This window comes from Macadamia integrifolia, chromosome 2 (assembly GCF_013358625.1).
Source record: "Macadamia integrifolia cultivar HAES 741 chromosome 2, SCU_Mint_v3, whole genome shotgun sequence".
NCBI lineage: Eukaryota > Viridiplantae > Streptophyta > Magnoliopsida > Proteales > Proteaceae > Macadamia > Macadamia integrifolia.
Window position 1 is genome coordinate 33,829,960 of NC_056558.1, and position 17,569 is coordinate 33,847,528.

General features: G+C 39.1%; 2 pseudogenes; one reads left to right on the forward strand and one right to left on the reverse strand.

Annotated features, from left to right (window-relative positions):
* Positions 1–6,105: 6,105 nt before the first annotated feature.
* On the reverse strand, positions 6,106–7,110 carry LOC122065139 (annotated as a pseudogene).
* A 2,813-nt stretch (positions 7,111–9,923) lies between these two features.
* On the forward strand, positions 9,924–10,918 carry LOC122065148 (annotated as a pseudogene).
* The last annotated feature ends 6,651 nt before the right edge of the window (positions 10,919–17,569 follow it).

A 17,569-nucleotide genomic window follows, 5' to 3' on the forward strand; every position in this document is an offset into this window, starting at 1 on the left:
TAAAGTATCGGTATCGGTCGTCGTATCGGTCGATCAAAATTAAGATACGTATTAGAGGTTATCGTATCGTATCGGAGATACACAAAGATACGCTAAAGATACACACATAAATGGATATAAAACATTTTTTTAAACACTTTTGCATAAAGAATTTGTTAAAAAAAGCTATTGATAACATGTATTATGCATAAACACTAAATTGAGGGTATCGTACTAAGAATTCAAGGTCTGTAGTTGTCCCATAAATGTAAAATCCTTGTTCCCAACCTTGATTTCCACTTTAGTTAGGGAAAAATATTGCTGGCAACAACTTTGGAACAAAAACCCTTCAAAAAATCATTTTTTTCTGAAAAATTACCCATATTGACCATTATATGATCGTAGCACCGATATGTATCGATACTCACCGATACGTACCGATATATATATATATATATATCGATACTCACCGATACGTTCTGATATATACCAATACGTACCGATCGATACATAACGATACTCACCGATACGTACCAATACATACCGAAACGTACATTTTACCTTAATTTTATATTTTTCATAGAGTCGTATCGAGGCATGTCGTATCGTATCGATGTGTATTAGTGGTTTATTGATGCATATCGGTATGTATTGTAGGATATATATCAATACGAAATGATTTAAAAAATTCAATGTATCGTATCGGTGTGTATCGTATCGGTCGACTAAATTTAAGATACGTATCGGAGGGTATCGTATCGGTATCGGAGATACTTAAAACCATGCATATGAACATTGCTCTTTTAATGAAAAAAATTTTAGGGACTTCTATGTCTTTTTTTTTTATTAACCAAGGTGTCCGGACCAGCTTACGCGCACTTCGATTAATCCTTGGGGAAACTAGTGCAGCAACCCACCACCACGTTCTCCACTTAAATCGCAGATGCACAGGTGGGGTGAGGAATCGAATCTGGGACCATACGTCTATCCACATAGTCCCTAATTCGCCCTAACCGTTTGGGCAACCCACGGATGGGTTCTATGTCCTTTCATTTCGTTGTGGAGCTAAAAAAAAAAAACACAAAGAAGCCCAATGCACGAGGCTCCCGCTACTACAAGGTCTATGAGGGTCAAATGTATGCAACCTTACCCCTTGCTTTGCAAGAGAGATTATTCCCAAATTTTGAACCTTTCTAAACTGGTTAATGAAATTTAAATTTAAATATCTCCCAAAATTTTCTTTTCTTCAAGCCTCTTGCCCTCCCTCAGCCTCTTTCAAAACCAAGGATACTCTCATTAAAAGGGCTTATCTATAGGATTGATGATGGTCATTCCATCAATCTATGGATTGATTCTTGGATTCCTGGACTCAAGCCCTCAGATGTTGATGTATTTATCATAGTGGCCTCCAAACGTTGCTTTATCTGCCCCTATTTGAGCATGTTGATTCTTTTGTTTGGAATGGTTTCGATTGCCTCTGCCTATCGCTTTTCTCTTGATCATCAAGATATTGAAATCAATCTCATTTGCCAAAAAATTTGGCATCTCTCTATTGCTCCCAAAGTTCAATTTTTTTGGGGGGAAGCTCCTCTTGGATCGGGTTCCTCATCGAGGCCTTCTTGCTCTTGAGGGTTTAATCTTCCTAACACTTGTCCTTTATGTCATGGTTTCCATTTTACTGTAAAAATGCAATCCTAAAACGATGCAGAAGATAATGGAAAAACAGAACAAACAATGCACACAGATTTATGAGGTTCGGCAAGGTTGCCTATGTCCTCGGTGAGATGAGATCCTGCTTCACTATCAATAGGGACCGCCGTCTTTCCTGTCAAGACGCTACACCAGTACTCCCTGAATTAAACTGTGACGAAATACAAGACATTGAACACCAACATTTACTATTGGCCATCTTTTTGTTGCTTGTTCCCTCTTATCCGCAGTTTGGATTCAAGCCACCACTATCCCTTTCTCCCCTATTGGGTATCCTATCAACTCTTCTCTTTGAGAGTTGAATCATAGATTGAAAATTTTTCTCTGCTCTCTTATGGTGAGTACACTTTGGAATTTATGGCTTAATTAACTCAATTCCTCCTTTCGGTTGGACTTAAGCAATGCTGCTATTCTTATTGAGAGCAAGTTCGCGATGAATTTTATAATTTATAGCAAAAAAGCCCCATTTCTCGAACTACCATTTGGCTCTCTCCACCTCCATAGGATTTCAATAAATCAATATGGATGGTTCTTCTCTTGGTACTCCTGGTCATGCTGGAGTGGGTGGAGTTTTTCATAATGGCAGTGGACGGTTATTTGTGATTTGGCTAATTATGTTGGAATAACATATGCCAATGTGGTTGAGGCCTTTGTAGTTATGCCAGCTCTCCAAGTGGCCATTTTGAGGAATCTTTCTTCCATAATCATTGAGAGTTATTGCTTTATGATTATCAATCTCCTCGATCAAAGATCTCATTCAATCCATTGGAGAATTGCAAATGTCATATCAGATTGTCTCACCTTAAGTTCTCATTTTAGAGCAGTGCATTGTCCATGTACGTCGCCAAGCAAACTCATTTGCTGCCTATTTGGCCAATTTTGGCTCTACTCACCGTGATTTTGTGTTTTGAAACATCACCCCTCCCCCTGTAATCGCAAGCTCTTATGTTTGACTATTGCAATTCTTCCCTTCCTCGTGAAGTAAGGTTTCAATAAATTCATTTTTTATCAGAAAATAAGAGTTTCTATAGTAGTCCGCAACTCATTAGTAGGAGGTGCTTATGAATCTTTTTTTTGCTAGAAAATGATTTTATCAAAACAATGGGAAAAGAAAAAATTACACCATAACAACGACATAGCAGAAACCACTAGAGTCACTGGCACTCTCCACCTTTGGCATGGCCATCAGCAGCGAGGGCGAGCAACGCCCTAACAGAATCTATAATCATGCCTGTCCAACACATCATTCTCCAAATATTCTACTACGTGTCTAGGAAATGACACCGAGAATTCTGAAATCCCAGATTTGGAAGCCTTTTTCGCTAGGAAACCCGCAATCAGATTTGCTTCGCGAAAGCAATGAGAAATCTTCCATAGGATAGATTCCAGGAAAGGAAGAACAAACAACCAGCTTTGGAGGATAAACCACGGAATATGGTTCCTCTGGACTGCAGAAACCACCGCAGCCTAGTCAGATTCGATCCATAGTCCCCTAGCTCCCAACTCCTTAGCCTTCAAAATTCCTTCCATTACAGCCTCAAACTCGGCCTCATATATCTGCTTGATGCCCAAAAAAATGCTGAATGAGTCACAAACCTGCCCTTCATGTTCAATTGACAATGGAGGTGAATATTGGGTTGTGGGCTTAACTAATCTAGAATGATCTATTGGACCCATGGCTTTTTTAACCCACTCCAAGTGAGATATTCCAAGCGTAATCTATTTTGGGAATAGTTTAGGGTTAGGGGCTCTATATATAAATAATGTTAATGGTCCCTATAACCGTCATTTTTTAACATTGGAAGAATTTACTCCTCTCATAGGAGTTGTGCGAGAGAGAACTCCAAGGATGAAAGGATGCAGAAGATCTTAGCAAAGGAATTCTTTTGTGTAGTTCAACTCCGCCGCGCACAAGGGACTCTTCATCTGAGATTAAGGATTCACCCTACGCTCTATAGGTATGTTTATTGATCGATTCTTCTGATTCTTTATGTTTTAGTCGCTGTGAGGTTTGGGATTCGATTCAATCCTCTAAACCTCCCAAGAAGTGGTATCAGAACCACTCTCTATGGGTTCTAGAATCGAGTGAACTTGAAAAACAAAGAGAATTTTGGGTTTGGGTTTCGTCGGAATACGACACCTGCCAGTCTTTTTCTGCCCTGAAAGGGAAATATTTTTATACGATGAAAGGATTACTGCCACCATCACAATGACATGTGGCACGTCATCGAAGGCCCTAGAGGCATCGACACATGCCTGTCTCGGTGGTAGTGAGTCATCATCTGGTCAACCCATTAGGGTTTTCAGATTGGCTCGGTGAACCAATGGATTAGGCCGGATTGACTCGGCCAAGTCAACCCATGAATTGCTGACCACCGACCCAGTGACCGTTGACCGTTAATGTTTATCATCCAACAACCCAACCTATCAACATGATTTTTCCTAAAAACCCCACCCATCTACCTAGATCGGTGAACTTGGTTAGACCAACACACGGAGGGGGTAGTTTTTAGGAAAAATTACTTGATTACCCACTTATGGGTTTCCATTTACAAAATTACCCACCAAAAGTTTCAGTTAACAAAAATACCCAAAATTAGGTTTTCCTCTACAAAATTACCCACTTAAAGTTTAAGTTAACAAAAATACCCAAAATTGAGTTTGGGTTTATAAAACTACCCACACAAAGTTTTGTAAACCCAAACCCAATTCTGGGTATTTTTGTTAACCAAAACTTTTTGTGGGTAATTTTGTAAAGGAAAACCTAAAAGTAGGTAATCATGTAATTTTCTCATTCTTAGCCCATTTTTTGTTGGGTCTTATTTTTTACCGGCTACCTTTTGGCGTGCAATATGACTACCTCTGGTGACTATTGGGGCCCCATTTTAAGAGTTTTGGTCCATACAAACAGTTTTGTACTATTTTGTTAAACCCTTCTTTTTAAGAAGGATCAAAGTGGCACCCTGATGTTATATGACTTGCATATTGGCAGAAATTAGTAACTTAAGGTTTTTTGTTGACCCTAATTTTTATCTACCCATATTTGTTTCGGTTTGGTTTATTGTTTGGTTTATTGTTTTGCTTACGAGTACCTTTTGTATTGTCGAAGGTTGGCTTTATAGGCGATGCCTTCTGTATATAGAACTCCTCTTAAGGTTTTCTGGTGTAACCTCCTGTGGGCTGGCAGAAGCTAAATGTGGGTGGATGCTTGATAGGAAATCAAGGCAGAGCAGGTGCTGGCGGGATTATTCGAGACAACAAGGGCGATATCATCAGTTCTTTTAAAATCTTCCTTGGAATTCATTCCAAATATGTTTCTGAGTTTCAGGATCTGATGGAGAGTATTCAACATGCCATTTACAATAAGGCACATGCATTGTGGATTGAAGCAAACTCAGCGGCTATTGTCATGTTAGTTCAGTCCAAGATGATACCTTCGTTTGTAATGCAAGATTGGATTTCAGTGGAGCTTTACTTAAACTCAAATCATCTGGAAATTTTCACATTGCTTTAGAGAGGTGAAGTTGATAGCCGACTACCACGCTAAGGATGCAGCTAAATCGGGTGTGCCCAGTACTACAATTTTCTTCCCTAACTTTAGCAGGGAGGAGTTGCTGGCTGCTATGAATATCAGACCGTGGTTTAGATTTTCTTGACTACATTTTAGAACCCTGTTGATGGCAATGCCAATGGTGGGGCTTCTATCTCGCTTTGTATGCTTCTTTTGTTTCTTTATTTTTTAATAAAATTTTAGAATCTTTAGCAAAGGAAAAAATCTCTTTTTTTGGCTCATTTTTGTCTTAGTCAATCCAATGATCTTGTGTTCTGGTTTAATCATATCGTTTATCTTGTTATGAACAAGAAGTCCAAAATCCAAATCTCGGACACTCATCTAGATGTACTAAGTTATCTCTTTCAATTGATTTTACATTTTTGTCTACTGAAAAAAAAAATTCTCCTTAGGGCCTACCGCCTACCTATAAAAAATGGTTGTCTTGTGGGTCAAGTACTAAAATTTGGTCCAATTTTCTTTCCGAAAGACCAATGGTCCATTTTTTACATGACTTATATGAAGCCTACCATTAAACAATACCCCTCCCCCCAATAAAAAGGAAATACATACATCCTGGGTTACAAATATGAGGTATCCCAAATATAATAAATCAAAAATGAGAGAGAGAGAGAGAGAGAGAGATTGTTTAATGCAGTAGTTTTTATTATCTAAAATATATATATATATATATATATATGTATATATATGTATGGTATCTTAGCAAGTGATGTTGTCCCTGTGGAATTGACTAACACTTGAATTTTATTTATTTATTTAGTTATAGACTGCAACACTTAGTGTTATTGGTTTCCCTCTTTAGGAAATTAAATAAACTAGTAAAACTTAAAGATGTAAGTACAACCTTAGCAAGTGAAGTTATTACCAGGAGACACACCAAATTGGCTACAATACGTCTCATAATATTGAACACGATCTTCCGTAGCTGCTGTGTTTCCACCATTGCATTCAATTGCATCATTGATGGCTTGGATGGTTGCCCCAAACCCTTGACCAGAAATCATGATTGAATGACAATTGTTCATCCAAAACCACAATGCTCTCTTGAACGAAGTTACAACATCAGTGACCACAATTCCAGGATCACTTAGACCATCAAATCCTATACTATTTCCAGCAGCACCATAATTATAATTCCATGATGGCTGGAGTGGTCCATGGCCGTAGTAACCCTGACCAGCAACGCATGGGTACTATGTGTCTGTTGCATCACAGTAATTTTGAGAAACGCCACCTATCTCATTTATGTAACAGAAGACTGCATGTACACAAGCACAAAAATCCATAAATATTTAACTTTCTCCTTCAAAATAGATGATTTTATCTATGCAAAGACACTAAAATTAAGAAGGTTGAATAAATGGAGACAATTTGTTGATGGAATTATAAGAAAAACATATTTACCTCAAGTCTCATGTGATACATGGGCAAAAAATGCGGCAATCTCTTGTAAAGATTCAACAGTTGTTCCGGTAGTGCCAAAGCTAGGATACGAATTAATTAATAGCTGTAAGGAATGCATCAAGGGTATAGAAGTTCTTGCCCTCACAGGTTGAGGCAGTCTGATCAATTATCCCATTGAAGAATGTTTGTGTAACATAATTAGCCACCATGACAGTCCCACTTGGAGTTGTGGGAGTAGTCGGCGTCGTTGTCCCATAGCAAGGGCCTGCTTGGCATCCAATGCCACAGTAAGCATCACCAGTTCCACAATATCCATATTGGCTACAGCAAAGGCCTGACACACAACCATAAGTCTAAGCTATGACAAATAATGGCATCAGCCCAACAGCTAAAATTCTGGCCAGAGTGATGGTTAGCAGGCTTTTCCTAGCTGTAAGGGTCACCATTTTGGGAGTACCCATTGAGGAATTGAAGTCGAAGAAAATATGATGAAATTGTGGGAAGGAACTTGGACGAGAAAATAATACAAGGGATAGGGGGGATTTATAGTGAATTAGTGCTTACGTGTGGGAAGTGGGAACTGGGAAGAACTAATGCATGTCTACATCAGTTTTTCAGCTGCAGCAGATCTCAGGAGTCGTGTCTTACTAGTCCAGTATAGGTATACAGGCTCCCATGCATGTTGCACTAACAATGGAGGTAATAGCTGAGTCAAGAATTTGAATTTAACTCTTTAATTAATTAGGATGTTCTATAGGTGATTTAGAACTTAGACACTTTTTTTTTCCTTTTTTCTTATTCTCATAAATCCTATAAGTTAGTATAAAAAGGTTTTCAAAAATCATTTCGAAGTTATCATTATGTCATTAACAATAATTGTCATTATCTCGCGCATCTTTCATTTACTTGGGTGAAATGACATTATCTACACTCGTTGGAAAAAAAAAAGTGTCATACAAAAGGGCAAAAAAATTAAGGTACAAAATATTTACATACTTATTGTAATATATATTGCATTTGTACAATATTTTTCCAAAAAATATTTAATTTTAAAAAATTTAAGCATATATTTATTTAACTATTTATGAGATTTTTATTTAAATTAAAATTGATATAAGCATATTCAAAAATAGGTGTGGTAACTCAATGTAACCCTTTTTTTTTTTGTGATAGGTAGGGAGGGAAGTAGGTAACAACTAGGAGATTCGAACTTGAGATCTCCGGGTGAACATGGGATTTTTGCACACAACAGTTCACCAATTGCGCTAGGTAGTTTCATCTAAAATAAGTATAAAGGTGGACATTTAGCAACATAAATATATTATTTCCGCTTAATGTATCTTATCATAGTGGTTTATATATTATTCTTCTATTTAAACTATATTTTGATATAAAATAATATTAAGGCGTAAGAGGATCTATTATTTTAGTGGGTATAAAGTAGACACTTTGTGACGGAAAAATATTTATTCTACTGATTTGAACGTAAAGGTAGGATTAGGGTGGGGTAGTGCTAAGGTGGGTTGTAGTGGGAGTTCACCAACAAGGAACAGATGTAGTAAAGGGGTGTTAGTGGAGGGGGGAGAGAGTGGTTGTGGCAGGGCCTGGGGTTGGGGAGGTGGGTTGCAGTGACTAGTTGGGGCTAAGTAGGGGCGCCGGAAAAGGCATGGTATATGGGGTGGGGGTGGTAGGAGGCGGGTGGTCGCTAGATCTTATAGGGGAGGTTAGGGTGGTTATTTTTAAGTAATTTTCTTGCATTTAGTTAGGTTAAATTACTACTGCTAAAAGAAATTAATTTTTATAATATCATTACATTCAACAATGGTAAAAATAACTCATCGATAAATCAGGCATTTCTTAATAATAATTTCACTTATTAACGGTAATTACCGCCACTACAAGTAATAGTTAAGGCTTTTTATTGATAGATATGGTTATTTGGCAACGTGTCATGCACGTGCCATGCAACGTTGCCAATGCCATGCAACATGCTCTTTTCTCATGGAAAGCTAGTCTAGTTTGTGTTGGGGAGTATATTATTTGGGACGTTCAAGAAAGGCCAAGCTATCGCTTTATTGATTGAGGGCCTTCTCATTGGGTAGTCATCTCTTTCTACCCTTGAGGTTTCTCTTGACGGCAATTCCAAAAGTGAAGCCTTAAGTCTTTAAGAGTTTGTTTCCGAACTCTTTTTTCTATTGACAGCAATTCCAAAAGTGAAGCCTTAAGTCTTTAAAAGTTTGTTTCGGAAGTCTTTTTTCTATTGATGGCAATGTTGTAAGTGGAATCTAAAGTCTTGTAACCCAAAGAATTATTTTTAATGAAAATAAATATACTATTTTATTTTTGGTGAAATATTTCAAATATATAATAATTTATGAATATGTCAAAATTTCAGATTTTGGATAACTTTATTCAAGTTAGTCAAAATGGGCTAGATTTGGCCCTAGAAATCTAATAAATAATTTTTTTTACTAATAGTAGTAGTAGTAGGGTGAAGTGGTATATAATTTATTATATTTCGCAATAGACTGCAATATAAGCCATTGCCACTGAAATACTTTCCATGCCTTCTCGAGGGAGATAACATGCAATAATAATAATTAATGGCATTTAACTTGCCAAGAAACCCATCTGCAATCCACATGGACTTTGACATTTTCCAATCTTGAATTGATCAATTTAATTGATGCGATATTCTTATTGAAATCCTTAAGATTGTCAAATATTTTGCAATCTTACTGTTTTTTGCCTGTTTTGTATAACTCACTATTTTTCCAAACAAGGATAAAGAATACTATTTCACATGTATAAATGAAAGATATGCAAGATCATGACAATTACTGTCAAAGACATAATGATAAGGTTTCAAATTATTTTTGAAAACCTTTTTATAACCCTAACTTAAAGGAATTTTGAGAATAAGAAAAAGGCCAAGTAAAAGAAGAAGTCTAAGTTTTAAATACCCCTATAGCTAGAAGTGGCATTTAGACAGCCCCCTAATTAATAAAACATTGCTCACGTCCACTATCAATGCAACATGCATGGGAGCCTGTGTATATCTATACTAGACTGGTCAAACACAACTCTTACGATCTGTTGCAGTGAAAAAATTGATGTAGACATGGATTAGTTCTTCCCAGTTCCCAGTTCCCACATGTATGCCCTAATTCACTATAAATCCTCCCTTCACCTTGCACTATTTTCTCATCCTAGTTCTTTTCCTCAATTTCATCATATTTTTTTCGACTACAATTCCTCGATGGCTACTCCCAAAATGGTAACCCTTACAATTAGGAAAAGCCTGTTAGTCATCTCTCTGGTCGGAATTTTAGCTATTGGGTTGATGCCATTATTTGTCATGGCTCAGACTTGTCGTTGTGCATCAGACCTTTGCTGTAGCTAGTATGGGTATTGTGGAGCCGGTGATGCTTATTGTGGCACTAGATGCCAAGCAGGTCCTTGCGATGGGACAATGACGTCGACTACTCCCACAACTCCAAGTGGGACTGTCGTGGTGATGGGATAATCAATCAAGCTGCCTCAACCTGTGAGGGCAAGAACTTCTATACCCTTGATGCATTCCTCATAGCTCTTAATTAGTATCCTAGCTTTGGCACCACTGGAACAACTGTTGAATCTTTACAAGAGATTGATGCATTTTTTGCCCATGTATCAAATGAGATTGGAGGTAAATAAGTTTTTCTCATGATTTCATCAACAAATCTTCTTTGATTTATTCAACCTTCTTAATTTTAGTGTCTTTGAATAGATAAAATAATCCATTTTAAAGTTAAATATTTATGCCATTTTTGTATGTGTGTATGTATGTGTGTACATGCAGTCTGCTGTTACATAAATGAGATAGGTGGCACTTCTCAAAATTATTACGATGCAACAGATACATAGTACCCATGCATTGCCGTTCAGGGTTACTATGGCCGTGGACCACTCCAGCTATCATGGAATTATAATTATGGCGCTGCTAGAAATAGTATAGGATTTGATGGTCCAAGTGATCCTGGAATTGTGGTCACTGATGTTATGACTTCATTCAAGACAGCATTGTGGTTTTGGATGAACAATTGCCATTCAATTATGATTTCTGGCCAAGGGTTTGGGGCAACCATCCAAGCCATCAATGGTGCAATTGAACGCAATGGTGGAAACATAGCAGCTATAGAAGATCGTGTTCAGTATTATGAGACCTATTGTAGCCAATTTGGTGTGTCACCTGGTAACAACCTTACTTGCTAAGGTTTTACTTACATGTTTAATTAGTATTAGTTTATTTAATTTCCCAAAGAGGGAAACCAATAAACACTAAGTGTCGCAATCTATAACTAAATAAATAAAAATCAAGTGTTAGTTAATTCCAGGAGTGATGGCTAGCGGTCAGGAGGTGAGGAGTGTGCAGGATGAAGATGAAAACAACGGTGGTGCAAGGGAGGACCTGGATCGAGGTCCGGTGGTTCGAGAACAAGCTGTTCAGACAAAGGGAGTGGAAGGGCGGCCTGCTCCTAAGAAGTCTTATGCCAAAGCTGTTGGCAATGCTGCATTGTTTGCAATAGACTCCCTTCCATAACCGATTCAGGTGGGCAACATAAGGAGGATCGTAATCCCTTAGAAGGATTATGAATCAAAAAGACAGTTGTTCAGATTTACCTTGCTAGGGCGTGTTAATTTTCTCCTGATATCCTTAGACAAACTGCGCCAGGAGGCACGAGCGAATTGGAAATTGAGTCAAGGTGTGGTGATGCATCCCTTAGGGAAAGGATATGTTATTTTTAAATTTAAATGTGAGGGGGACAAGGCGGCAATTTGGCGGAGGAGTCCTATGAAAATTGTTGAGCAGATGATACATTTCCAGCACTGGAAATCGGACTTCAATATTCATGAGAAGCAATCATGGATAAAACTCGTGTGGATCCATTTCCCTGACCTTCCACTAGAGTATTGGCATGAGAATGTGTTGTTGTCTATCGCTAAAGCGGTAGGTCGTCCTGTTGCCCTTGATCGCAGAACAAGGTAAGGTCTAATGGGACACTTTACTAGAGTTCTAGTCAAGGTGAATGTATCTGAGGTGGCTGTTCGAGTTGACAAAGTGCAGGTGGAGCGGATGGAACCAGGAACTTCAAAGATGTTTGGGTTTAGTCAAAAGGTTCAATATGAAGATGGATTAGAACGGTGCGGATACTGTAAGAGAATTGGGCATCAAGTTGGAACATGCCAGCAAAAAAAATTCAACGATGAAAAGGAAGATGATCGAGTAAGGGCGGTGAGTGTTCCAAGCGTTGTGTACGTTGAGGATGGAGTTGACTCAGTCCATGCCAACTCAAATCAATATCAGTCTCCAAGTAAGGAAAGATCAGTAGAGGAGGATTCCCATCTCCAATAAATAATTCCTTCTATGGAGTGGCTGAAGGGGGTAATATTCAGGTGGTGTTGGAATCTTCCTTTTTGGTTGAGAACAATCTCGGAAAGTTGACCTTTGTTGAGCCGATTGAAAATTTGAATTCGAATTTGGGAGTGTCAATGATGGAGGAGGTTGAGGTGGCAGATTTTGAGGCTGATTCAGTGGGAGAATCGGATGTGAATTTAATTGAGGAGGAAAACGGTTCTCAGGGTCAGTCTCCGAACCAGGCTGGTTTGCCTGGGATTGGTTCAGACCTAGCCACAGCGGCTCAAGTCTCTCGGCCTAGGAGAAATCAAGCCACTAAGGGCAGAGGGGGTGGAGGTAGTGTTACCAGTGGGGGGCAGAGCATTTCTTCTTACCCATTTCAGCCTCGCGAGGAAGACGCAATGGTGCACCAGCTGCCTACGACTGTGCTTACATATGGCAGGGTTGCTCAAGTTTTTCATGAAGTGGAGGAGTGGATAGAACCATTGCTACTCATGAGAAGGGTAGGAAGGCTATGTCCAAAGTTGGTAAGGCTAGCAAGAAGCGTGTTGGTCAGGCCAAGAGGCCAGACATTGGTGCCGCTAAGCATTGTTAATGATGAAAGCACTCTTTTGGAATATCAAGGTGTGAAGAAGGCTGCTAGTATTAGGGCCTTACAATCCATTCTTAGGAATCATTCCTCAGATATAGTTTGTTTGGATGAGCCGATGGTGAAGGTCAGTGACTTCCCCACCTTGTTGATCAACAAATTAGGGTATGCTGTGGATTTGATCCATAATGATCGGCTGGACAAGGTTCCGAATCTTTGGATTCTTTGGAAGCTTAGTACCCCTCGCCCATCGATTATTTCTGTGTCTGAACAACAAGTTTCAGTCACAGTGAATTGGTTTGGGAGTATTGTAGGTCTTTCCTTTGTTCATGCAAATTGTTTCAAGATCAGGCACCAGCTGCCTATGACTGTGCTTACAAATGGCAGGGTTGCTCAAGTTTTTCATAAAGTGGAGGAGGTGGATAGAACCATTACTACTCGTGAGAAGGGTAGGAAGGCTGTGTCCAAAGTTGGTAAGGCTAGCAAGAAGCGTGTTGGTCAGGCCAAGAGGCCAGACATTGGTGCCACTAAGCATTGTTAATGATGAAAGCACTCTTTTGGAATATCAGAGGTGTGAAGAAGGCTGCTAGTATTAGGGCCTTACAATCCATTCTTAGGGATCATTCCTCAGATATAGTTTGTTTGGCTGAGCCGATGGTGAAGGTCAGTGACTTCCCCACCTTGTTGATTAACAAATTAGGGTATGCTGTGGATTTGATCCATAATGATCGGCTGGACAAGGTTCCGAATCTTTGGATTCTTTGGAAGCTTAGTACCCCTCGCCCATCGATTATTTCTGTGTCTGAACAACAAGTTTCAGTCACAGTGAATTGGTTTGGGAGTATTGTAGGTCTTTCCTTTGTTCATGCAAATTGTTTCAAGATCAGGCATAGAGAGCTCTGGAAGGAACTAGGAGCGGTGGTTCTTCCTAGTGTCCCTTAGTCTATGATAGGAGACTTTAACGTCATATTACTATCTAATGAGAAAAGGGGTTCAGGAAAATTCAATGCAAGCTCTGCGGCGGATTTCCAAGCAATAGTGGATGCTTGTCTATTGGTGCAAGTGCCTTCACAGGGGAAGAAGTTCACTTGGACTAATAATCGCAAAAGAGGGCGTGTGATCTCTGTTTTTGATAGGAGCTTTTGTAATGAGATGTGGTTGGATCCCTTCAAAAACATCTACCAAAAAGTTCTTCTGAGAACATCTTTTGATCATACGCCAATTCTAGTAGTATCAGCGGTGACACCAAAACCAGGTAACATCCCATTCAGATTCAATAATTTTTGGATGGAGAACGAAAATTTTGACATATTCATTCAGGAGGTGTGGAATAAGGAGGTCATAGGGAATCCTATTTATGTTTTTTCTCAGAAACTGAAGCAGGTTAAATTGTGTATAAAGTTGTGGGCAAGAAATAATTTCCCTAATGTAGATGAAGAAGTAAGGAAAGCTACTGAGCAGCTGAGTTCAGTGCAAGATGATATAGAGGCTATAGGGGTGACTGAAGAACTATTTGGTAAAGAGGTTGATGCCAAGACGGCTTTGCTCAAAGCTACTCAAATGCAGGAAATTTTACTGTCTCAAAAAGCTAAGCAAAGGTGGATGAAATATGGGGACCATAACTCAAAGTTTTTCACCTTTCTGTGAAAATGAGGCGAGCTCGCAACCAAATCCGCTCTTTAAAGAAGGAGGATGGATCATGGATTGATGATCAGCAGGGTCTTTCTTCAAACATTTTTGAATTTTATTAAGATTTTCATGCGTAGAAACCGACTTCCCCTCATAAAAATTTGTTAGATTGCATTCCCCAAATGCTCTCGGAAGGTGATGTTTTTTCTTTGGAGGTTGTTCCTTCATCTGAAGAAATAAAAAGAATGGTATGAGAATTGGATCCGGATAGCTTGCCGGGTCCCGATGATTTTCCAGGATCGTTCTTTCAAAGGGTTTTGGAGTACAGTGGAAGAATATTTTTGTAGGGCTGTGATATATTTTTTTAGAGTGGGAATTCTTCCAAAGTGAGTGAATAATTTGCTTATTACTCTTATCCCGAAAATGGTGGGTGCAACCTCTCTTGACAAGTTCCGGCCAATATGTTGTAAGGTGCTGTCCAAAATCATGGCTAGTAGAGTGTCTACGCTCCTTCCCAAGCTAGTCTCTGAAGAACAAGGGGCCTTCCAAAAGGGTAAGATAATATCTGAAAATATTAATCATGCGTCTGAGTTATTAAATCTGATGTTCTCTGCAGTTAGGGGTGGCGGGATGGGGATCAAAATTGATGTCCAGAAAGCCTATGACTCCTTGTCTTGAGAGTACTTATTTGCAGTATTACGGAAGTCTGGTTTTTCTCAAAAATGGATTTTGTGGATCGAAGAATATCTACTTCAAGGATTTCTATGTTAGTCAATGGAGGGCCAATGCATTTCTTTAGAGCAGGGCGTGGTCTTCGTCAAGGTGATCCCTTCTCTCCCATTCTTTTTATTTTAGCTGAGGAAGTGTTGTGTAGAGGCTTAAAAAAAATGGTAGTAGAGGGATCTCTCAAGTCGCTGCCAGGTCCAAGAGGAGTGGTTACCCCAACCCACCTGTTATTTGCTGACGATATATTTATTTTCATAAATGCGTCAGTTAAATATGTAAAAAGTCTTCATTCTTTTCTATCAAAGTATCAAGATTTTTCAAAACAGCATTTCAATATGGACAAGAGCAAAGTTTTCTTTCGTAAGGTAGGCCTCACAGGAAGCAATTTATTAGCGACTAGCTAGCAATTCAGGCATCCAGGTTCCCGACAAGGTATCTTAGAGTAGAGATTTTTAAAGTAGGGTGACAAAAAATCACCTTCTTCCTCTGCTGGATAAAATTAAAAATATTACACAATTTTACAGTTTATTGGTGGCCTCAGTCTTCCATTAAAACTGTGGAACAGTGGATTAGAAATTTCATTTGGTTAGGTCAAATCGAAGAGCAGAAGAAAATTGTGGTCAAATGGGATGATAGCTATAAGCCCAAGGTGAAAGGGGGCCTGGGTATCAGGAAGCTTCGTGATGTGAATAAAGCTTGTCTGTGTAAACTTGCCTGGCAAATTAAACATGAAGACTCCATTATGAGTAATTTCTTTAGGGCAAAGTTTGTAAATGAAGATGGCTCTTTCAGAAAGGGATACAAATATTCTTCAATTTGGCCGGGGCTGAAGAAAGTTTGGCAATTTGTGAAGGACATGGAGAGGTGGACTGTTGGAAATGGGGATAAGATCATGTTCTAGACGGATCGGTGGCTAGGGAACTCCTCTTTGGCGAAGTTAGCTAATTTGGAGCAGGTCCTTTTCAGAGGGAGAACACTTCGCTTGGCTGATTTTATTCATAAGGGAGAGTGGCATTTCCCCCATGCTTCTTCTATTTTATTATCTGAGACTTTTGAAAAGGCTAAAAGAATTTCTATTTCACAGTTGGAGGATATTTGCCATTGGAGGTTAACTAATTCAGGTGCTTTCTCATTGAGCTCGGCCTAGGAGGAGATAAGAGGGAAAAAGCTGCAAGTCCCTTAGTATTATATAATCTGGAAAACCAAGTTGCAGCCTCTCCAAGCCATCTTTGGATGGAGGTTAGTTCATAGCAAACTTCCAACTGATGACCAGGTGTGTAGGTGGGGAGTGATGATGGTTTCTAGATGTTGTTTGTGTGCTCAAGCGGAGGAAACATCCTCTCATTTGTTTCTTCAGTGCAACTACATCAAAGCGATGTGGAGTTTATTTTGTGATTTATTTGGTGTTGCGTGGCCATCTTTTGAAATGATGGAGGACCTCTTTGATTGGTGGAAGCAGAAAGCTAAGACCCTTACTTTTTCTAAGGTATGGCTCTGTGGAGTTATCCTTATTCCATACTTTGTGTGGATAGAGAGGAATGCTAGATGTCATGATAGTGATGCCAAGCAGTAAAAGCAATGCTTCGCGATGGTTAAGGGAGAAATTTGTATGTTCTCTTCGGTTCATCTTGGGCAGCCCCTTTCAATTTCTGATCAATTATGTGCTAGAAAGGTAGGCATTCCTCGTGTGGTCTTTAAGTGTAGGGAAATAACTGAAGTGTTCTGGTGTCCTCCTTTCCCTGGATGGGTGAAGTTGAACAATGATGGGTGCTCTCTGGGTAACCTAGGGAAGGCAGGGGTTGGAAGAATCTTTAGAAATGAGAGAGCATTGTCCATCCTGAATTTTAGAGAATTCGTTGATATTAAAATGAATTTTGAAGCTGAATTTTTGGCAATCATGGCTGGTCTTGAGCAAGCTAAGGATCATGGCTTTCAGAATCTCCAGATTGAATGTAACTCTGCGATTGTGGTGATCCTTCTATCTAAAGGTCTGATTCCATGGTTTATTCAGCAAAGATGGAGGGGCGTTTTACCTTTTATGAATTCTATAAATTGGAAGGTGTCTCATTGCTTCAAGGAAGCAAACACAGTGGCCGATTTCTTGGCTAAATCAGCGGTTCATTTAGAAATTTCTTCTCCAGTGGCAGTCTAGCCAAGGTCGGTGTCTATGGATATGGATATGGATGCTGCCAAGCGTCCTAAATACCAATTCCCTTTGCTTTTGTTTAGTAGTCTAAGGTCAAGGCGGCTTCCCTACTGATGGCAATGCCAAAGGTGGGGGGCCTTTCCTTTCTCTTAGCCTATCTGTGTATGCTGTTGTTTTGTTTTTTTGTACATTCCATCTTTTTAATACAAATGACCTTTTAGAGAAAAAGTGTTAGTCAATTCCACGGTGACAACATCACTTGCTAAGATACCATACATTTTTTTTTTTTTGGAGATAATAAAAACTATTGCATTAAATAAACTCTCTCTCTCTCTCTCTCTCTCTCTCTTTCTATTTATTATATTTGGGATACTTCATAATTGTTACCAGGATGTATGTATTTCTTTTTTATTGGGG